Source organism: Eptatretus burgeri, chromosome 7 (genome assembly GCF_056783735.1).
Source record: "Eptatretus burgeri isolate ZD-2024b chromosome 7, Ebu_testis_v1, whole genome shotgun sequence".
Classification (NCBI taxonomy): domain Eukaryota; kingdom Metazoa; phylum Chordata; class Myxini; order Myxiniformes; family Myxinidae; genus Eptatretus; species Eptatretus burgeri.
In genome coordinates this window covers 9,900,734-9,924,482 of record NC_140967.1, presented here as the reverse complement: position 1 = coordinate 9,924,482, position 23,749 = coordinate 9,900,734, and the positions used below count along the sequence as shown (strand labels likewise).

General features: G+C 46.1%; 1 protein-coding gene across 6 annotated transcripts in view; it reads left to right on the top strand.

Moving 5' to 3' along the window:
• The window catches only part of LYST (lysosomal trafficking regulator), a 346,449-nt gene that overhangs the window by 16,320 nt on the left and 306,380 nt on the right, over positions 1-23,749 (top strand). For 5 of the 6 annotated variants that reach the window (XM_085887393.1, XM_085887392.1, XM_085887391.1 and 2 more), the window contains exon 3: positions 7,580-7,780. The exons of the other annotated variant lie outside the window; for it this stretch is intronic. The gene's annotated coding sequence lies outside the window, so the exon portion shown is untranslated. The remainder of the gene's footprint in view (positions 1-7,579; positions 7,781-23,749) is intronic. 6 annotated transcript variants of the gene reach the window in all.

Sequence of the window (23,749 nt, the reverse complement as noted above, 5' to 3'; positions counted from 1 at the left end):
ATTGAATACTGAGAAATGAGACGGATTTTCCGTTTCTTGGAGTTCTGTAAGAATCTCATTCTGAATTCCTCTTCAATTCCCCCTCTTAACTCGGTCAATCCTCCACACCAAAATCTTTACGTTGTTTCTTGTAGATTGCTTTACTACCCCCCCCCCCCACCTCTATGATATGAAAACCAATCTTCCCTATCAGCACAATTGGCACAACAAAATACAGCGCAAAAAGTCACAAATTTACATTCATGTAAACACAATGATGCAGTTCACGTGCAGTTTTGCTTTGCTCGTTCTCCAAGATGGCAGATCACCAACGTTGTGACGCCACATGCACTTTATAATAGCCTGTTTTGGGACTGACAGGACAGTCGAGAGCACGCCTGAGTTGGTTTTGAGTTGTCACGCCTGAGTTGGACTCTCGACCCAGCTTTAAACTGTCGTTCTGGTGTTTCACAGACAGGGGGAGGAGGCATCAATGTGTGTGCTGTCCCTCGGATGTATGTTAAACTGGGCATCCCATCTGCCAGTATGAGATAGATGATTGATGTTCAATATCCAATGGTGCCTTTCATGAAGAGTCGGTGTGTTATCACCGGCACCCTGAACAAATTACAAATTCCTGCTCTAACATTTAGGGGTCACTGCATCAGCGGCACTGCCTTGCCCCTGTGACAAATTATGCTAATCCGGCACCACGTGCTGCAAACGAACGATGATGAACTTTGTTATTGGTGATTTAGCTGAGGTAAGTGTCAGAATGGATGTATGGGGGCAGTCTTGTTCACACAGAAGTGACGTCACGCATTAATGAACAAGTTACCCGACGGCAAGGCAACTGCAATACGAGGTCCCTCGCTCCCATTGTTTTGAGCGTCTGTTTCAATGAGAAGTATACACACTCACCTCTGAAGTGTCTAGCTTGGGTTTGAATCTCAACCCACCTGTAAACTGCCATCCATGTGTGTGCTGTTCCTCAGATGGATGTTAAACTGGGCGTTCCGTCTGCCAGCATTAAATCCTGCACTGTCTTTGCGAAGAGTAGGTGAGCTATCACTGGCATCTTGAACTATTTCCAGATTCCTGCCCCGATTTCCTGTTTCGAGGGTGGTGACCCATCCAGGATTGTAGCTCGAGCCAAGAAACTGCTTTGGCAGAACTGATGCTCTGTACAGAGCATGGTGCATGTTGATTATTTATCCGCTCGTACCTAGACTATGACAGCCAAGCCTTTTGTGATATTTCAAAAACCAACCCGAAGAAACTTGAAACCATCCATTTCAAAGCACTCTCTATTCTGGGAGCTTTTATAAGCTCTTCAGTTTCAGCTATCCTCGTGAAAGCTGAAGAAATTCCTCTGATTCTACAATGGAAAGCTGCTACTGCACAGGATCAGCTGCTGATAACCATGAGGGGAATAATGTGTTTGCAAATTCTTGGGAATATGAACTGACGCATAAAAATTCAGGATCATGACCTTTCGGCCTTGTATATTTGAGTTGAGGTAAAATCACTCGAGTATTGTGGCAATTTGGTCCCAATGCTATGCCTCACCGTTTGCAGGCTCGTAGATGTTCTCTGTATCCATCTAGACGTCCGTAATCGATGGGGACAATCTGGTGTTGATTCGTAACCAGACTGTGGGATACCTATTTGGAATCCATCCTTGCATCTTTTCGACAGGTGACTCAAAAAGAGAACAGCACCATCAATTTATATTCCAGATATTAAGGCAGTGATGATTTCTGATCAGGTTAACCAACCCCCTCTCCATATTTTTGGCAGAACTCTTCACCATTGTAATGACATTAGAATTGATAATCGATTTTGACCCCCAAAGTGTGGTCATCTTTTCCAAATCGTTGTGTTATAAAGGTTCGGTTATCCCCACAGGTTGGATGACCTGATTCTCAATGTGCTCCATCTGAATAATTATGCTGTTGGAGCTGGGAGGATCGGAAAGCCAAGAGAGCAGAGGGAGAAAGGCCGGAGGACAGTTGTGTTTTGTTTCTTAGACGTTGCACGGGATGTGCCAATTCATTGTAAAGTATCTGAGATTATTTCAGTTCTCCGACTGAATGAAGTGGAGGAACGTTCTTGGAATGAGATTTGCTGGAGTGTTCCTGTGAGGGTGGAAAATGCCAGTTGCATGTAGAAATCTTTTTACGGAACTGCTGAGAATTCCAAAGAATCGGTTGCTCGTGAACACCATAAGTACCTGTTTGGCATCTGCACTGCTTATGGTGGTGAAAGGTTGTCATTGACGACCCGGCAAAGATTCAACCCACGGTATGCTGCGACATCTGCACAAAGCCCTTGAATTTCGTCAAACTGATGGATATTCGTTTGTGATTAATTTCGTTTGTGATTAATTAAGATGGGCCACACAACTTCGGATGCTTTTGCGAGAACGATCTGGCATAAATTATCTGCATCACTTACGTTGATTGAACTTGTGGGTAATAGCGTTGCCAATGGTGACGTTTGTCATCGGGATGCATATCACTTCAATTTGGTATTCATCTGACGAAAACTCGAACTCTCTTTCTCCCACTATGTCTGATGTGTCTATATATATATATATATATATATATATATATATATATATATATATATATATATATATATATATATATATATATATATATATATATATATATATATATATATATATATATTGTCGCGAATTCGCGCCCGCCGGCGTGCGAACAGCCACGTGACTCGAATCGCGGCACGTCGCCCACCGGACGGACAATTCTGTCATGACCCTCTCAGACTAACTCTGGGAGCTAGTCACGGGTGGGCCTTTCGGCCTCACCACGATCGTGCCAATCGGCCACCCGTGTGGGATAGGGTTGTTCGCCAAGCTCGACCTACCTAAGTACCCACGCGGATGGGAGACCCGGCGATCGCACCTCGCCGCAGGTCGACTCCGGACACGGGCCGCTTAAGCGATCCGTTCCGTGCTATCGGGATAACCGAGTGGTGTTATCGTCGGCCTCGACGGTTCCGATTAATTATCGGGCGTATTAAGCCCACGACGAACCCGTTAGGTGAAGCAAGATGGAGATTCAATTAAAGAAAAGACGAAGCGAAATGGGAAAACAGTTCAACATGATGCACATTTATTCCGCGGCACACGGAGAGCACACATATAGTCAAACGGTCATCAGAATGCACATATAAAGCAACTAAAACAAAAACACCAATGCAGATCGACAACCGACTACGCGTACACACGGCAACACTTACACAGTTTTACTTTACACACGGCGCCAACAACACATTTACTCAAAAGCAAAAGAAAAGGCCACCCTCAAAGACAAGGGGGCAGACGGGGCCTGTGGGCCAATATTTGCGCGGGACCTGAAGGAGCGGTCAGGTCCGCGAGACCGGGTGGGTCCTACCCGCGTCTTCGTGATTAGCCACAAATGTGGCAGCGCGGCGGTGCCCCGACTTCGTGCTACTTCGCGGGTTTCGTTGGCACTGCTTGGAGTGGGGTGGGAACGGGGCCCCCTTTTCGCACTATCTCAGCGCGGGGGAAAGGGGGAATTGTTGATGCTCTGGGGAAAGAGTATAGCTGGCTTGCTTGGGTCCTGTGACGAGCGATTCCACCGCGACCTCATCGCCGACCACCGTCTTCCTTGCCTCGGACCCGAGCTCCTCGGACTCTTCCCCCAATTCTCCTCAGCCGACTGCAGAAAACCACCTGGACGCCCTCGCCTCCCGACTCCACTCCGCGCTCCAACCCGACTTGACTGCCTCGCAACAACAACTCTTGCGCAACAACTCTTCTTTCTCTCTGCCCCAAAACTCTCTTCGCTTTTCTGCCACACTACTCTGCTTTTCTGCTCGGCGTTTTATAGGCCGGCAGGAGAACCCATATGCAAATTTCCGGATCAGGATGAGCTCGGGGGCGGAGCCACGCTCGCCCATTGGACGGAGGAAAAGGGGCGTGAATCTCCCCTGATCCTAGAATTTGCATATCTCGATTCCACACAGACGCGCCTGGAGGTGGGGCTAAGCCGCCCCGCGCTTGCTGATTGGACGGATCAGAAGTGGGCGTGTAGCATTCCTGATCCAAATTCTCCTCGGAAAGGCCGCATTTTGCACTCGCGGCTCGGCGCGTATCTTGTACGAGCCCAGGACTGCCCGACGCTCGGTGCTCACAGGTGGTGTGGGAATGGCGGTAGAAGGAGGGAGGTGAGGATGGTGGAGGGTTTATGGTGGTGGTTTGATGGTCATGGTGCGTTTGGGAATGGCATGATGCGATGATGTGGGAGCCAATTGTGAAGGTAAAGGTCGTGGCTGTTGGCCTTGTTGTTGTGAAGCGGCGTTGTGGTTGGTGGTTGTTGTGTGTTGGCGGTTGGTTCAAAATAAAGATAGAACAGAAAAACGGCTATCTCAAAGCATCGCAGCCCGAATGAATCACATTTATTCCCTCTAAACAACGGGTTTGGGGCTAACTACACATGTACTTACAGAGATATCTCACCTACGGGACCTGAATGGTGGTTTGCGAATTTCCACAACCGTAACAATATATAAATGTGTGTGTGTGTGTGTGTATATATGTGTGTGTATATATGTATATATGTATATATGTATATATATATATATATGTGTATATATATATATATGTATATATATATATGTGTATATATGTATATATATATATATATATATATATATATATATATATATATATATATATATATAAATATATATCAATCATTCACTTGTTTCCATGATGCAGCTTATAAACATCGTATCGTGTTCTAATCATAATGTCAATACTTTTGGGTTATCTTTATGTTGTATCTATTGGATAATGCTATGAACAGTTTTGGTCATTCAGTCTTTGGGGTATAAATCTGCATGACATTTGCAAGTCGTGTGTGTGTGTGTGTGTGTGTGTGTGTGTGTGTGTGTGTGTGGGTGTGTGTGTGTGTGTGTGTGTGTGTGTGTGTGTGTGTGTGTGTGTGTGTGTGTGTGTGTGTGTGTGTGTGTGTGTGTGTGTGTGTGTGTGTGTGTGTTGTGTGAAGGTGTAACACACACACACACACACACACGAAAATATTACCCTCGCCAGAGGAGAGGGTATTGCAATCGGGTTTGTTTGTTGTTTGTCCGTACCGAACGCGAGTACAGTTTTTCTGTATCCCTTGTCGGATTAACACAATTTTCACCATTTGAGCGGCTACTCATGTATAATGTTTTAATGATAATTATGACGTCATTGGCCATGTAGTGTGGCTGGCATGTTCGAAAAAATTGGAAAAACTTTCAACCTCTGTATCTGAAACCACACCATGGAAAAAAAATTGAAATTTGGCACCATGTAAAGTCCTTTTGTTCTGGGGAGCTTGTGGGATGGCACGTCGTCGTCGTCATCGTCGTCATCGTCGTCAGTCAGTCAGTCAGTCAGTCAATCGGTCAGTCCATCTACAAACACTTGCAACTTCCCTGAAACTACACACACACAATTTTGATGAAACTTGACCATAACCTTCATCACCTGTGATGTACCAAAGTTTGTTCATGGCATGAAAAAAGTTGGGCCCTGAGGGATGCATGGGGGCTGCCCCCCCAAAATAGGTATTTGCTTTCTTTTCTGAAACTCTACCACAACTTTCATCACCCGTGATGTACCCAAGTTTGTTCACACCATTAAAAAAACAATCTTTTGGTATTTACTTTGTTCTCCGAAATTACTTATTTTGGGGGCCTTCCGCGTCTACCAGTGGTTTCCTAGTTTTGTTATCCAGCTGCTATGAGGTGAGCACCCAGGGGTATTGCCCCTATTCTTTTTTTTGTGGTCAAAGGTGCCTTCATTTTGACGTCATGATTGCATACGTGGAACGCTACGTCTGATCAGTATGAAAATTTTTGAGGGTCATCTTGGGATACATTGGTCGACAGAAATTTTTTATGACGTCATCAGTCATGTGGTTCGGCAGCCATATGAAAAAAATAGAAAAGAAAAAAAAAAAACCTTCAAAATCTTCTCCTCTGAAACGGCTGAACAGATCGAGGCAAAACTTTACAACAATGACTGCCTATCCACGAGTAACAAAACGTTCCCACCTATGATGTCATAGGTCACTTGGTTTTGCAGCCATATTGGATTTATTCTCAAACATTTAAAAAATCTCCTTCTCCAGAATGGCTGGATAGATCGAGAGTAAACTTCAGATTTGTGTTCCCCAAGTCTTGGGGATACCAGGGTGTTCACGAATAATTGATAGGTTACATGGTCTGGCAGCCACATTGCATTGAACAAGAATCTCAAAAAGCAAACTTTCTCTTGAACTGCTTCATCGATCAACGTGAAACTTCAAACTTGTGATTGGGAATTTGTGTTTTAAATTTTAACCCGATCAGACATGTGGTCTGGCAGCCAGAATCATTTAATTTTTTTAAATCTGTGTTCTGTTTGGATTTTTTGTTTTTTTTGACTCAGGCTCACATGGCTCTGCCTGGATGGGTTTGAGGGTAGAGGAGCAGCAGCTGAGATGTGAATCCTATCTAGGTTCTTCCTGATGACATCATCTTTGCTTGTTTAAGTTCCTTTCTGATTACTCCAATGCCGGACTGTATCGATTTGGTCTTCCATCTGATTTGAATTGTATTTATTTTAATCCCATTCTAAACCTGATTGAATAATAATAAACGTCATGGGCCAGGGTCAAGTGTGCGATCAAAGCAGGACATCTTGGTACCTGGTCATCACTGCCAGCAGTTATAAAGTGGCATTTCTAGTTATGTCTCGTATTACTTACATAACACACCAGAACACAAACTCCACACGAAATACACCACACAAAAGTCCAGGTGAGGGTCTACAATCTTTGATTGCTCTTTTGTCTTGTTGGTTTTGTAAAGCTTCTCAGTCACCTCCCCTCTGGCTATTCCTGATACCAACCGATCTACCAAAGTATTATGAATCTCAAATTGGGAATTTCTTTGACCACTCTTGTGAGCATGGGTTGAAACCTCAAATCCCCAAATTAAAGAACTTTGGAATTTGATCATTTTGAGATGACTCTAACCTTTAAAATGGCAAAGTTATCCTTTTTGGGGAGCAGATCCTGAAAGTTTGAGTCAAAGTTCCCCAGGGTTTAAAGTGTCCGTTTGATACAGTATCTTTATTCATTAATGGTGAGATGTGTGCCTCTCAAAACGTCATTAAATCATGGACTCTCCAAGTGCAAAATATCACATGGAATCGGGGGCTAAAATGTGTACTTTTGGAGGATTATTTTACCCAGGGGTATTTATCGAAATGTTCTTTTTCATCATTATGTGAGGCCATCACCTGGTCACTGATGGGTGACGTGGCAAACAATGACTCTCACTCCTTCACCATAATAACGAAGGAGCTTTGTACAATGTCTACGTTTACTTATGGTACACTCAAGACGTGTACATTGGGTGACATGAAGGAACTTTCCACCAATTCCCAGGCCACTGGGCAAAATCCTGGATTGCTATCATTGTCACGATGAGCTTTGTGCTCAGATGGGAACATCAAACAAAGCGAGACAAAGTAATATTGGAATGTACTATGTGTTTGTAACCACAGGATGGCAACCTCGCTGCTTGTTGGACTTGGCTGAAAGCATCCGTGAGAAGCTTGTGCGCTCTGGTGCAACCGCAGTGTGTGACGAAGCCGTGTGTAGGCGGCTCATTTAATATTACTGCAGACGAATCGCCCGTCGCACACCTCGAGGCTTCGCCACACGCTTTCTGATGGCATTGCCTTCGAGCAGTCCCCGTGGAACAGGTGGGGCTTTCTCGTGCGAGCGAAACGGGATCCCAAATTGTGCATTTGTTTCGTGCTGGCGAGGCGAAGTTTGTTTTTTTTCATTCCAAAGGCGATTTTTTTTTTTGTTTGTTTGTTTGTTATTTTCTTGCTGAAACTTAAATTTCACGAAATGCAAATTTGTCCTGCAAGAGTTTCTCGTATCTTTTAAAGGTGCCGTTCAAATTGCATTTGTGTCGCTGTGGGCTTTGACTGAGACGGTGATTTGAAAATCGAGAGGGTTCGGGTATGGGTGGTGAGGGTTGTATCATGAGGGATTCCATTGCCTTGCTGTGATGTTTTTGTGTTTCCACTGTTTTATGGTTTCTGCGTATGCACGGATTAGTCTCGTCGTCCTCTCCGTCTGAGTCTGATCTGGGATTCCATTTATCATCAACTTCCTTGTTCGGTCTTATGATGAGCTGCCTGCACGTGTCGCGGAATGTATTGAAGTGTCGTTTTGTTGCTGCCTCGACCGAAACTATCTTGTGCATCAAATGAGTTGCTTGGACTAAAGAATGTCTTGCTCTGGTGCATTTTCCTCATGGGGTTGTCTCCCTGTCTTTCCTTCATTTTTCTCTTATTTAAAAGAATCTCTCTCCCTGCGGTCGGTGCGCCAGCTGCTCCGTGCACGTTGGATCCTGTTAAAAATGTTCCACAAATCGTGTGTTTTCTTGCTTGTTATCCCCCCCCCCCCCCGCCGCAACCTTCTGTACGTGTAAACATGCTATTCAGAATGTAACAGAATCATCTCTTGACACCATGTTAACATTTCCTGTTAATGGGAAGGTTATATGTTGAATATGATTGTAGGACAGATTCTCTCCTTGGTCTCTTCCTCATTGTTGATTAAGAGAGTGAAGCTTTTGTGGGGGACAGGGGGATTTCTGTTTATTTGCTTGGTTATCATCATGTCATAAACAGAGATCTACCTTTGTGGTGGGTACATGTTATTTTTTTTATTTTTTTGTGACCTGAGATGCTTTTTTGTTTGGATCAGCATGCGAGACTCGCTGGTGTGTAACCGTTCAGGTTTTTCCTCTGAGTCTGGGAGATCGGCGGTTTAAACCCAACCCCGGTCGAGTCGTTCAAAAGACTTCAAAAATGGTACGTGCTGCTTCGTTGCTCGATTGCCCAGCATTTAAAAGGATAGAGCACAGACAAACGACCATAGGTTGGCAACCATTGCGAGGCTTAATGGCCTCCTGCGTTGAAGTTCCTTGTAAGGGAACCCGTATGATTACAAGTGTTTGCCAAGCCTAACGTGTCACATAGATTTCTGAGTGAAATGTCTGCTTGGCACTGATAACATTTCAAACATTTTGTAGAAATGTCTTGTCCTTGAATCAAATATTAAACTCGTGAAGTCGTAAATCCACAGGCTTTCCACCTAAAGCAAGGTTGAAAGATCGAAAAGGTTCCTCCAGGAATGACCCAACATCAAATTTCGAGTTAATAATTATCTTCCCGTGTTGACCTCTGTGACCCGAAGTCCCCACCCCTTGGGGGCATGAACCTGTTTTTTCAAAAAAAATGTGCCCCTGTTTTTTTTTTCTTTCAAAAAGCGGGAGGATAGATATACGGATCTTTTGGTGCCAACGTCGGAAGGTTCGGGGATAACTATCTCGGTGCTTTCTAAATTCTAATGGAAAGTCTGTGGTTGATATCACTAATCTGGAGTTTCTGCTGCAAATGCTTTGAAAGCATCACCATCAGTTCCTCCTCGCATGCAACAAAATAATGAGTGTTTAACGGCAATCCCGTATGCCTCGTTTTGTGCCATCGCGTTTCAACGGCGCTGCAAGCATCAAGCAGTGTGAAATGATTATATTTTTTCCGCTCTATTAACGATGCCACAATCTTTATTCACGGAGTCATCAAAGGCAAACGAGTGCATACTCCGTCTGCACAAATAATCCCCATTATGGTCTCAAACTGAAGCAAAATGATATTTGTTTTTTGGAAAAGCAATATCATCCAAATGAGCTTTTGATATGTTTATTATATTAGTTAATTAATTTTTAAGTTTAATTGCAGAAGTCTTTCTGTAATGATGTATTGCTTTGAATCCAATTTGTTTTGCATAAAGCAATTGTATTCTGACATAATTGTTCCATTGATGTCGACATCCCATCTTTATTTTTATGTGCATCTTTTGGCTGCTGGTTGCATCATTGGTTGAGGGCACAGCTATAGCGCTGATGCAATTACCCCGATAACCAGTACACTGGTGCTCATTTTGCCAACCTCGGAAGGATGACAGGCTGAGTCAACCCCACCTGGTGTTGATTCAACGGCCGACAGGTTCAAACTTGGGACCCCAAGATCCCAAGCCAGCCACCCTAATCGCCATGCCGACACCAGGCTTGGCATCCCATTGGTTTTTTATTTTATTGCATTTCGTTGAACTTGTGAGTATTCAGGACTTCAATGATGAGCATTGAAGGCTTCTTTCAATCTGTTGTAATTTTGTCACGAGAAACAAACAATCATTGGGCTCTCGCTGTCCTTTCTGGAGCAGGAAGTTGCTGTGCTGGAGCTTTATTTTAATTTTAATTTTTTTTTTTTTGGTAAAAGAGAAAAACATTTTTCATCTGGGAGAAAAAAACAAGACCCGCAAGCAGTTGAAAGCAAAATGCAAATGGTGCAAACCGACGAGCACTAATGGTTCCTGTCCCACCGCTGTCACAGGAATTGAAAGGAAAGTTTTAATGAAGCAAAAGCAAGCTTCCAGATTGAGGATCATTTCGAGTGTTACGGTTGTGGGGATAGATGGAAGAATTTAATAGGGAATATTGCATTGTGTAGAGTTGCTTGGTCTGTGGACGTGTAGGAGGCATCTTGATGTAGCTAAGTCAGGAAACTGAGCTTAAGTGTTACGTGTCACCACACGGGGTTGGGGGGGGGGAGGGTGTAGTGTTAATTCGCAGAGGGAGTAAGAATAAGTTCCTCAGTATGTGATTGCCCTCTATGATTTTTTTTTTCTTTTTTTTCCCCTATATTTTTACATTTCAAGATTGCCAAAAATGGTGGGGAACACGTCCCTAAAACCATAACAAGAAGGCAGAAAGCCCTGCCTTCCCAGGTTGACAACAAGAAAAGTCACGCCCCGAGGGACAATTGATGGGTGTGACGTCAGAAGCTTGCCGAGTGGGCAGAGGCCTCGCCCTCCCAGGTTTTGTGCGAGCAGGCCACACCCCGGAGGCGGTCGTTTATAGAGGCGTGATCGAGAGGAAGGTTGTTTGTGCATTGTGGGAGGCTTCCTACTGCATAGGACGAGAGATCGGCAGAGCGCACGCAGCATGGCTTACGCACAAGGTCAGTGTGAGGAGCGCACGCACAAGGTCGGTGTGAGGAACGCACGAGGCAGAGTTGATTCGGAAGAGAATCAGAGGCGGGAATTCAGGGCTTGCGCATTTTTGGAGAGCCGTGATCAGAGCGGAGGCACAAGTGCACGTGATTTTGTTGTGCACGTGAGAGGAGTATATCTATCTATCTATCTATCTATCTATCTGTCTACCTATCTACGTACATACGTATTTTATAGATTTTGTATATAATATTTATATCATATATATATATATATATATATATATATATATATATATATATATATATATATATATATATATATATATATATATATATGTATATATATTGTTACGGCTGTGGAAATTTGCAGAACACAAAAAAGGTCCGTAGTTCAGTTAGATCGATAAGTCTGTGTTGAGTTACATTTCCCCACCGTTGTTTAATGGGAATTATTCGTGTAACAGGGCTGTCATCCTTTGAGGTAGGTTTTTCTTTTTCTATCGTTATTTTGAACCAACCACATCTCCACCACCATTACAACAACCAACATCGCTCCCCTTAACCACAACACCAACCACAACCACACCTGCCTCTCAAAAACCACGCCATCCTCACCACTCTGCCAGCAACTGTCAACAACTCCACAGCACAAACATCGCCTCACCTTCGTTCCCGAAACAACGCCATCTTTGCGCCAGCAGCGGCGGGATCCGATAAAACGGCATCGCTGCAGGCAGGGGCAAGGGTTCTCTCGCCGTGCAGCGTTGGTGATTTCAACCACGTCGGCTCGCTCTCCGGGAGGGGGCGAAGGTCAGAGAGCGTTGGTGATTTCAACCATGTCGGCTCGCTCTCCGGGAAGGGTCGGAGGTCGAAGGGTCGGAGGTCAAAGGCTCGATGATTCCTACCACGTCCGCTTTAGGCGCAGGGTCAAGGGTCAGAGGGCAAGGGTCAAAGCTCGTCCCCCCGGCCCTATATAAGGGCGTGCAGAACGGAGCTTCGAAGCAGTCTGGAGGGGTCGGAGAGCCGAGTGGAGCCCGAAGTCTGGAGAGAGTCAGTTGGGGAAAGCCAAGGAGCTGCGTGGAGACCACAGCCGGGGAGAGCTTGCCAACGCCAAGGCAGTCTGAGGTGATCGGTCCTCGGTGCAGTTCGCGCATCGCTGAGGAACGGACGGGGTCTCAGAGCATTCGACTTTTATAGAGCATCAACTCTGACAGAGCACAAAAAGACCCGTTTGTTCCTCTCAACCGCGTTGCCGGCCAGGGCCCGGATCACCTCACCTTGGCAAGGCCGCAATCAGGCGCGGCTGTCCTAGTGGCCGTGGGAAACACGTCGCGACCTGCCCATCGTCGCAAGGCCACAATTGTGCGCGGCTGTCCTAGTTGCCGTGGGAAACAGATGTCACGACCTGCCCATCGTTGCAAGGCCACAATCATGCGCGGCTGTCCTGGTGGCCGTGGGGAGCAGATGTCGCGACCTGCCCATTGTCGCACCATGAGGGTGCGGGTAAACCGCATCGGTCTCGCGAGCCCATTCGGTCAACCAAGGCTCACGCACTATAAAAGTCCACGGACCCTGTCTGCCACTCTCGTCTCTGAGAGTGGCCCTTTCCTTCCTTTTGAGTGAATCTTGTGGCGCCGTGTCCTGACAAGTAAAAACTGTTAAGTGACGACATCAATAATGACCATATTCAGTCGTAGTGTTCGCCTGCTTTTGTTTGTCTGTATACGTGTTGGCTGTACATACGTGCATGTGTAAAATAAATGTGCTTTGTTCAAATGTACCTCGTTCGTCGCGTCCTCCTTTCACCAGATTGGAAATGCCATCTTGCATCGCGGAATAATTAGTGGGGTTTCAAACACCCGTTAAATGGAATCGGATCCGGCGAGGTCGGCGATAACACCCGCTCGGTTATCACTGCAGAACCGAACGGAACGCTTAAGCGGTTCGTGTCCCAAGCCGACCTGCGTCGAGGTATGGCTGCCCGGTTGGCTCCCCGCGCAGGTACTTAGGTATATCGAATTCGGCGAGTGACCCTATCTTGCGCGGGTAGACAATTGGCACGGCCGTGGTGAGGTTGAAGACCCACCCGTGACAGGGTTCCGGCGTTAGCTCCGGAAAGTCACGACTGAATTGTCCGTCCGGTGGGCGACACGGTTGCGATTAGAGGTACGCGGCCGATCGCAGGCCGGCGGGCGTGAATTCGTAACAATATATATATATATATTTTTTATATATATATATATATATATATGTATATATATATATGTATATGTATATATATATATATATATATATATATATATATATATATATATATATATATGTATATATATATATACCTGCCTTACTGTATACCTACTTTTGCAGCCCCCTGTATATATTTGTATATTTCTTATATATGTATATAATTATATATTTATATATATATACACATGTATTATAAAGATAGATATATACTATGAGACCTGTGAGGGCTCTGTTCCACCTTCTGAAGCCTGTATATGGAGATAACCAATGACACACAGACAGACGGGACCTTTACAATCGTCTCGCGATTTGTTCGGAGCGAGACTAATTATCCTGTTCAAAGTTTAAATGATGCAGATGCGATTCAAGTTTGATTATTTAATGGTTTACTTGCTTTTACTGATGTTTCAATCTCTATGAAGATGCTTCATGAGGTTGTTCCACCTACCACTACTCTCTCTATTGAGGGCAGCTGGTTGCACCATTGGTTGGGATGCGGCTATGCCGCTGATGCAGTGTCCCCCTTACCAGTACACTGGTCCTCATTTTGCCGACCTCGGAAGGATGACAGGCTGAGTCAACCTCCTGGTGTATTTTTTAATTCAGCGGCCAACGGGGCTTGAATTCAGGACCCTCGGATCCCAAGCCGCCACCCTAACCACGGAGCCCACACCAGGCTTGACTTACAACTGCTATTACGACCACTAGTTCAAAATGATCCCATCTTGTGTAGTTTGTTGGGGAAAGTCTTTGGCCCATCTCTTTTGGACTGACATTTGACTCTTGCCAATTTGGGCAGGATTTAGGCGGTGGCTCGACTGCCCACAAACCACAAATCTGAAAGTTTGCAGTCCATTCGGGAGACGGCTCATCAGTAAGTTTGCTCCTTCTGAGTTATCCTGTCAAGATCTTCCGTGAGATTCTCTTTTGTTTTATTTTGCTTTGAGAAAGAATTTCTGTATTTATCGTGACTACTCACTTATTTTAACACCAAGATAAAAAGTGAAGATGGAAATGGTAAAGTGAGGCAAAGTTTGACAGATGAAATATTTGCGACTTTTATGGTGAATATCTCGTTGCTAAGTAACAGTGGGCTACCTCTGGTGTCGTGAATAGAATGTATTGTCTGGCACCACTCCGAGGTCAATAATGCATGGGCTTCCCACTGCCTTGCCTGTGGCTCTGGTTTCTGATGGCAATAGGACTCCTTCTCGGCTGGTGGAACAATTTCTCCAGCGTTTCTCGCGTTTGCTCCTTCGTTGTATTCACCTTGTTCATGTGCAATTGCTTACAGGATTTTATCACAAGCCATTGGCACCACATTTGCTCCTGGCATCATTTGGCAAATTAATTTGAGTGAAAGCACCAGAACAATAATGCTGTCATTTAAATATTATAATGATATTGCATTAATATGTGGATTAAAAATTAGAGGGAGTCACACGAAATGGCAGTTGGAATAAATATCCCTCAACTGTATATTTATTGATCGATTGTGCCATGACAGGAAATTGTGGGAATGAATTTGTATACGGTGGAAATGGAGAGCTAAGACTTGGATAACACTGGGGATTTGATGCTTTGCAGCATGTTCCTTCGATGCAAGACATCGTTTAACACATGTACTTTACATGCTCCCATCCTTGACGTACTGTAACATTAGTATTGCAGCACTCTCTCTGAGGTTCGGAGACTGGAAAGTTGCGAGATCATTGCAGGTGGTCACACCTACTATTGAACTGGTCACTCTGGTTACCACGCCCAAGGAGTTGCTGTAGCTGTGTTCAATAAGCTGACTCCAATGATAATTGAGTTAACGCCGGTCAATGAGCGTATTATGAGACTAAGGATTCATCACTCCTTGTGTGTCGTTTCCCTGGTCTCTGTATATGCTCCGAATGAGGCGAGTGATCTCACCATGAAAGACGCATTCCATGCCACGCTCAAGTCTGGTTGATCAGTGCTTCAGGCGAGATACTCTTCCGATCTTGGGGGATTTTAATGCTTCGACTGGAACTGATAGGGATGGTTATGAGCCGTGTGTTGGTCACCATGGGTCTGGAACTGTGAACCAGAATAGCACCAAGTTCCTTGACTTTGCAAGAAGTCATAGACTGAGGGTGGCTGGCTCATGGTTCCAGTGCACACAGTGTCATTGCTGGACTTTGCCACAACACCAGTGTTGGAATACTAAGGCGATTGACCATGTGCTCGTTGATGGTCGATGGAGGATGATCCAGAATGACAGGGTCTACCGGAGTGCTCAGTTCCCCAATACTGACCACAGGCTTGTGGTAGGAACTCTGAAGTTGCTGCTCAAAGCCAGGAGAATGGTACCATCCCAGCCTCAGCTGGATGTTGGCAAGCTCAAGAATGAGAGAGTAGCTGAGGAGTTTGCGAACAGGCTGAGTGGGGATTTGAGGGCTCTGCGTGGTTTGGGGAATCCTGAAGAGGTGTGGAGTGCCTTCAAGACCACCATCCCTGATGTTGCTGGTGGATGTCTTGGAACTCAGGTCAGGTCATGTATGGGAGCATACGCCGGAGTAGTGCGTCGCTGCGTCCACTTTCTGCCGGTATTCCAAGGGCTTCCGTCTAGCCATCCCCCAGGAAAATGCCTGGCCCACCCCATCTCCTTGAGATGCTGATCAACCTGCTGCAACCACGAGGCACATGGTTGGACCATTGAACTCCTCCACTCACGAGGCTCCCTTGCTGAGAGAATCTGGTGAGCAGGATCAGCGTCAGGAAAACAAGCCACATGTCCATACAGCCGTAGCTGACGCTCATGGTCTATACAGGGAACAAATCTCATTTGAGTCTCTCTCAGCAACTGCTCGTTGGACACAAAGTCTGACCAGCGACAGCCAAGGATTCTCCTAAGAGAACTGGTACCAAAGGAATTAAGTCTCTGTCTCAGATCCCTGGGCAGAGTCCAAGTCTCACATCCATAGAGCAAGACTGGAAGCACCAATGAGCTGAAGTCAGACTTTCGTCTTCCCGCACAGGTACCGGCAGCGCCACACACCATGATCCAGTGAATCCATGACTCCCCAGGGCCGACCCAGACATCTGTAAACCCCTGGCTCGTAGTCAGCAGAGACATGAATATCACGACCAAGGTAAGTGAATCTCTCCATGACATCAACATCCTCGCCACAAACAGGTACAGACAGGATAGCAGAATCGAAGATGTCATTGAAAGCCTGGATCTTGGTTTTGACCGAGGAAACACGTAATCCCAGTGGCTCCGACTCCTCTTTCAGCACCTCGAGAACCCCCAAAAGGATATCCAGTCTCCGTAAACATGACTGCATCATCTGTGAAATCAAGTTCAGAGATTTTGACATTCCAAAAGGATGCACCACAACCTGATCTCTCTGACATCCTCCCCAGAATCTAGTCCGTACAATTGCTGAAAAGTGTGGGGCCAATACACAACCCTGACGAACTCCAGTCGCAACTGGAAATCAGTCAAAGATGGTATCACCACATCTCACAGCACTCTCAGTTCCAGAATATAGTTCAAACATCAGATTGATCAGTTTTGATGGCACCCCACGAAGACCAAGAATCCTCCAGAGGGCATCCCGATTCACTGATTCAAATGCTTTACAGAGATCACCAAAGGCTGCGAGCAGCCCCTTGCTGAAACTCTTGTCGGCGTTCGGTGAGGACCCGAAAAGCAAGGATACGGTCAATCATTGACCTCTTTGGTGTAAAGCCTGACTGCTCTGGATGCTGGTGCTCAAACAGATGGTGGCGAACCCTGTCAATAATTATTATCTGAGCAAAGGCCTTGCCCAGCACTGAGAGCAGCGTCACCCCTCGGTAGTTGTTGCAGTCTTGGCGATCACCCTTCCCTTTCCAGAGAGGGACAACAAGGCCCCTCTTCCAGTCAGTTGGGATGATGCTTGTGTTCCAAGCAGAGCACAGAACTGCATGCAACGACGAGTTCAGCATGGATGCCACAGATCCCTCGAGCTTTACCCCATTTCAACCGGTTCACCGCAGTCTGTGTTTCCACAAATGAAGGTGGACCACAGTTTATTGGAGGGCCAGCAGTTGGGATAGTAACACTCCTGACATCCAACTCAACAGTTGGTGGATCAGCCTGGTACAGCCGCTCAAAGCAACCGGCCCAGCGGGCCTTCACTTCAGACTCATCTGACAAGAGCCCACCACCCTCTGCTCCAACCGCAGTGCTCCGAGGGATGGGCTTGGAAGAACGCAATGCACGAATTCCCCTGTAAGGAGGATGAGAATCACTTGATCACAGGTGATGCTCTACACCCTCACAGATTCCTTGCACATCTCCTTGTCCACCCTTCGTGCATGTGCAGTTTTATGCCTCAGATCCCTGAACGGCTCAGCTCTGCCATTCAGCCTGGCACTGTGACTGGTCAATGGTGTCCAGTGTCCCTTGAGAGACAAAATTCTTCTTCGCCCTTCGGTGAGTTCCAAGACATCCACCCGCAACATTAATGACGATGGTCTTGAAGGCACTCCCCAACTCTTCAGGATCCCCCCAAGCACCCAGACCCCCCCAAAATCTCCACTCAGCCTGTTCGCAAACTCCTCAGCTACCCTCTCTTCCTTGAGCTTGCCAACATCCAGCCTCGGCTGGGATGGCACCATTCTCCAGGATTTAAGTTGCAACTTCAGACTTGCGACAACAAGCCTCTGGTCATTGTTGAGGAACTGAGCACTCCGGTAGACCTTACAGTTCTGGATTATTCTTCAACGAGCACATGGCCACTCTCCTCTACCACACCACCAGCGTTGGAATACCAAGTCCCGCAATGAGCCTGTGGTCGCTGAAACCATGAACCAGCCACCCTGCGTCCATGACTTCTTGCAAAGTCAAGGAACTTCGCACTGTTCTGGTTCACAGTTCCGTACCCATGGGGACCAACACGTCTCATAACCATCCCTATCAATGCCAGTCGATGCATTGAAATCCCCCAAGACGAGAAGAGTATTTCGCCTGGGGCACTTCTCAACCACAGACTCGAGCGTGGCATGGAATGTGGCCTTCATGGTGAGATCACTCGCCTCAGTCGGAACATTTACAGAGACCAGAGAAATGACACCCAAGGAGTGGACGAATCCTCAGTCTCATAATACACTCGTTGGCTGGTGTTACTGTTATCTCAATTATTATTGGATTCAGCTTGTTCGACACAGCTACAGCAACTCCTATGCATGGTAACCATCAAAGCGACCAGACCAATCGTCGGTGTTACTATTTACAAGGAAATCTAACACAAGTGGAGGCCATTCAGCCCATCATCTCTGCACGAACACCACACCAACCCATCAACACAAGATCCAAGGAAGCAAATGCAAAAAAAATGTTTTAAATAAATTAATGTACATGTATATTTTTTGTTGTTTTTGTATTTTTTTTTGTGTTTCTTCCCCTCAGGGGAGGGGGCATGGGCTTGGTTAAAAACACAACATTAACCGCACAACTCCCCTTAAGCAGACCCCACCAACAGCACTCCGTGCACAATCACTCATCAATACTCAAACTACCCAAAAGTCTTATCAACATCCCGATACCCCTCTATCTCTATAACTTCCCGGTACCTATCTAATTCTCATTTAAACGTATCTACTTTTTCTGCTGCCACTACCTTTCCAGGGAGGCCATTCCATGCATTAACTACTCTCCGAGTAAAAGTCCCCTGCCTTACTACCGTCTTAACTCTCCTCTTCCTTACTCTCAGTCTATGGCCCCTGGTCCTATCACTGTCTACTCTGTTGAATAATTCATCTGCACCTATTTTATCTATACTTTTCATTATCTTAAACATCTCCATCATATCTCCTCATAACCGCCTCCTTTCTAGTGAATAAAGCCTTGTCTCCTTCAGCCGCTCCTCATGGCTGAGTCTCGCTAGGGCCGGAATCAATCTCGTAGCCCTGCACTGAACCCTCTCTGTGGCATCTATGTCGTTCTGGAACTGTGATGACCAGAACTGTGCACAATATTCTAAATGTGGCCCCTCACTAAATTCCTGTACAATGTTAACACCATCTCTTTTGATTTGTAATTGATCCCCCTCTGAATACAACCTAAAACCCTATTTGCTCTACCTTTAGCTGCCTGGCCCTGTGCTGCCTGCTTACCTCCCGTATCTATTACCACCCCCAGATCCTTCTCCTGTGTGACACATTCCAAAATTACCCCTTGCATCATGTCCTCGATTTTCATTGTTCTTTCCCATCCCCAACACCTTACAGTTGCTCAGGTTAAATTCCATGTGCCAATCTTTTGCCCAATTGATGCAAGTGTCAATACTTTTCTGAATCTGTTCACCACCCCCTCTGCTATCCATCTCACCTCCAAGCTTTGTATCATCTACAAATTTGGAAAGCTTACTCTTTACCCCATTATCCAAATCTTTTATTTAAATAATAAATAGTAATGGTCCGAGTACTGATCCTTCAGGCACCCCGCTACTTACATCCTCCCAGCAAGACATCCTCCCACTCACAGCCACTCTTTGCTTCCTAACACCAAGCCAGTTTGTAATCTATCTGCCATGATGTCGCCGCAATCCAGTCTCCGAACCTCAGAGAGTGCTGCAATACCGATGTCCAAACGCTTGAGCTCAGATGATAACAGAGACAATTGATCATCCTCTCTTATGGATAGGACATTCCAGGCACCCACCCGAAGGGACCGCTTCAGGTTAAGCCAAGGAGACGTCGTCTGGTGGACGACACCTCAGCATCACCCCGATACACACTACTGCAATCTGACACTGGAAGGTTACCCCGGGGTTTCCCTCCTCTCATCAAAGATTTGGGGTCCCAAAGGCTTTGCGCCAATCCCGTCATCCGGTGAGCTGCCCTGTGAATGGCAGCTGCGCAAGAGGTACTCCCACAGAGTGGATTTTCAGATTTCTTTTTGCTTTTGGTGTGTTTTGTTGTTCCTCTCTGGAAAGGGAGGGGTGATTGCCAGGACTGCAACAACTACCTATGGGTGATGCTTCTCTCAGTTCCGGGCAAGGTCTTCGCTCAGATAATTCTTGATTGGGTTCGCCACCATCTGCTTGAGCACCGGCGTCCACAGCAGTCAGGCTTTACACCAAAGAGGTCAACGATTGACCGTATCCTTGCTCTCCGGGTCCTCACCGAACGCAGATGAGAATTTTTGCGGGGGTATGTTTGCAGCCTATATTGGTCTCTGCAAAGCATTCAATCCAGTGACTTGGGATGCCCTCTGGAGGATTCTTGGTCTTAGTGGTGTGCCACTAAAACTTATTAATCTGATGTCTGAACTATACTCTGGTACTGCGGGTGCTGTGAGATGTTCTGATTCCATCTCTGACTTAATTCCAGTTGTAACTGGAGTCTGCCAGGGGTGTGTACCCACACTTTTCAGCACTTGTATGAACTGTATTCTGGGGAGAATGTGGGAGAGATCAAGCTGCACTGCAACTTTTGGGAATGTCAAGATCTCTGACCTTGATTTTGCAGATGATGCAGTCATCTTTGCGGAGACTCTAGATATCCTTTTGGGAGCCCTCGATGTGCTGAATTAGGAGTCGGAGCCGCTGGGATTACCGGTTTCCTGGGTCAAAACTAAGATCCAGGCTTTCAATGACATCTCGGATCCTGCTCTCTTTTTGGTACCTGTTTGTGGTGAGGATGTTGAGGTAACGGAGAGATTGACTTACCTTGGCAGTGATATTCATTTCTCCGCTGACTGTGAGCCAAAGATCAATGGACATATGGGTCGGGCTTGGGGAGTCGTGGATTCACTCGGTCATGGGGTGTGGCGCTTTCGGGACTTGTGCAGGAGTCTGAGTCTTCAGCTCCTTGGTGCTTCCAGTCTTGCTCTGCAGATGTGAGAATTGGACTCTGACCAGGGATCTGAGATGGAGACTTAAATCCTTTGGTACCTGGTCTCTTCGGAGAATCCTTCGGAGAATCGCTGGCTGGAATTTGTGTCCAACGAGCGGTTGCTGAGAGAGACTCAAATGAGATTTGTTACCTGCATAGTCCGTGAGCGTCAGTTGCGGCTGTATAGACATGTGGCTCATTTTTGCTGACGCTGATCCTTCTCACCACATTCTCTCAGTGACGGAGTCTCGTGAGTGGTGGAAACCAATGGACCGACCACGTGCCTCATGGTTGGAGCAGGTTGATCAGCATCTCAAGGAGATAGGGATGGGTCAGGTCGAGAGTGCCATCTGTGGGATGGACTGGTGGATGGCCAGACAAAGTTCTCTGGAGTGCCGGCAGAAAGTGGATGCAGCGACGCGCTGCTCCCGCACATGCTCCCGCACATGCTCCCGCACATGCTCCCATACATGACCTGACCTGACCTGACCTGACTTGTTTACATACCAATTCATTGTCCGCTGAATTAGCAGCGAGGCAGCTATCGTACTTGAACAGAGTTTTTCAAATTTTTGACCATCTTCGCAAGATGGACATAATATTGCTTGGCGTACGATGTCATCTGGAATACACTAAAATTTTCAAATACAAGTACAACCAATGTGGTGCAAGACTCGAGCTGAGGCCTTGCTCTACTCTGGTTTGTTTTGAGTCTCGAGCACTCCTTTAGAATGGTGGAATAAAGATGTTTTTTTGATTTTAATATTGTCAAAACATTCATCAAAATCATTTTATATCACATCACTGCAGGATGTTGTAATTTTGGTTTGCATATCATGTGCTGTTTCGGTTCATTGATGGAATGAATTGGTAAACTAGAATTTGCAAACTTGTAGAGCACATACCTCTGCCAGGCTGCACAGTTTGTTTTGTATCCCATTGATTGATCTGCATCCAGACCTGAACCAAAGTCTATTCTGTTTGTTCTTGTTACCTACCCAACTCATCAAACAAGTTTTGTGATCCGTCGATAACGTTTGGAGATCTCGTGCAACACTGCATATCGTTTTTTGCCCTATCTCTTATTGGTGAAGAATCACTTTAAAGTTATAGTATCTTGATCCAGATCTTCACTAAAATTGAATTGATTTGTCCTTGTGACATGCCTAACCTCTCCACCAAATTCTGTCTAAATCCACCTCATCAGAGATGGATTTGTCATCAGAGAACCACCTCACCGCCGTCGAGTCTGGCATTTCACTCAAGCCGACTGGCAGGGTCTCCGAGCAGCCATCAAACTTACAGACTGGTCTCCTATCACTACTTTCTCAAACATCAACTCATCCTGGGAATTCTTTCAAAGAAACTTGCTCTCCCTCATGCACAGATTTATCCCCTCTCGTGTTCAGTTGTCTTACCCTTCCTCCCGCCCTTGGTTTACTGAAGCTTGTGGCGAGGCAGTTGTCCAGAAACAACTTGCCTTTGCCTCATGGAAAGCAAACCCAACTGAGGGCAATCTCAGTTCTTTCCACAAAGCTCGGAACAAGTGTGTATCTACCCTCAGGAGAGCCAGAAAACAACATCTTTCTCATCTCAAGTCTGAACTCTCAGACCTCTCTCCCTCCTCAAAATCCTGGTGGCGTTTAATCAAATCTGTTTCTGGTGTATGTTCCCCCTCCATCCCCTCCCTTACCTCAAATGGCCGCACTGCTGATTCCACACGTGATAAAGCTGAATGTCTAAACTCGGTGTTTGCAGCTAAATCTTGTGTCCCAAACCCATCACTATCTCTACCCACTTTACCCAGTCGCACCCAACTGTCCCTGGACTCTGTATCCTTTTCTCCTGACAAGGTGGAGAGCTTGCTTTCAAACCTCGAGTCAGATTCTGCAGCCGGTGCAGACGGCATCAGCCCACGTGTCCTCAAAGCCTGCTCTTCTGCTCTTGCTCACCCTGTCTCTGTTCTATTCACCCTCTCATTTTCCCAAGGTCATCTGCCATCTGCTTGGAAATCTGCTAACATCACTGCCCTGCATAAAAGGGGCAAAAACAGATCCCTGCAACTACAGACCAATCGCCCTTCTCCCAATCATCAGCAAGGTTATGGAATTCAGCATTGCTACAGACATGAAATCCTTCCTCTTCTCCAATGGCTTGATTTCCCATCATCAATTTGGTTTCAGACCAGAGTCACTCTACCCTGGATATGCTGCTACTGCTCTCCCATCAATGGATGGAGGTCCTCAATGCCAGACAGGAAATCCGAGCCGTATCCCTGGACATATCACGTGCTTTTGACACAGTCTGGCACCCTGCCCTACTCACCAAACTCTCTTCCCATGGTATTCAAGGCCATCTCCACTCATGGCTCGCAGACTTCCTCTCCTGTCGCAGTCAACGTGTGGCCCTAAATGGAGTTCTTTCATCCCCTCTTCCTGTGCAGGCTGGAGTTCCTCAAGGTAGCGTTCTGGGCCCTGTTCTTTTTCTGGTTTTCATCAATGATCTCTCGGACTCTCTGGAAAATCCTCTATTTCTCTT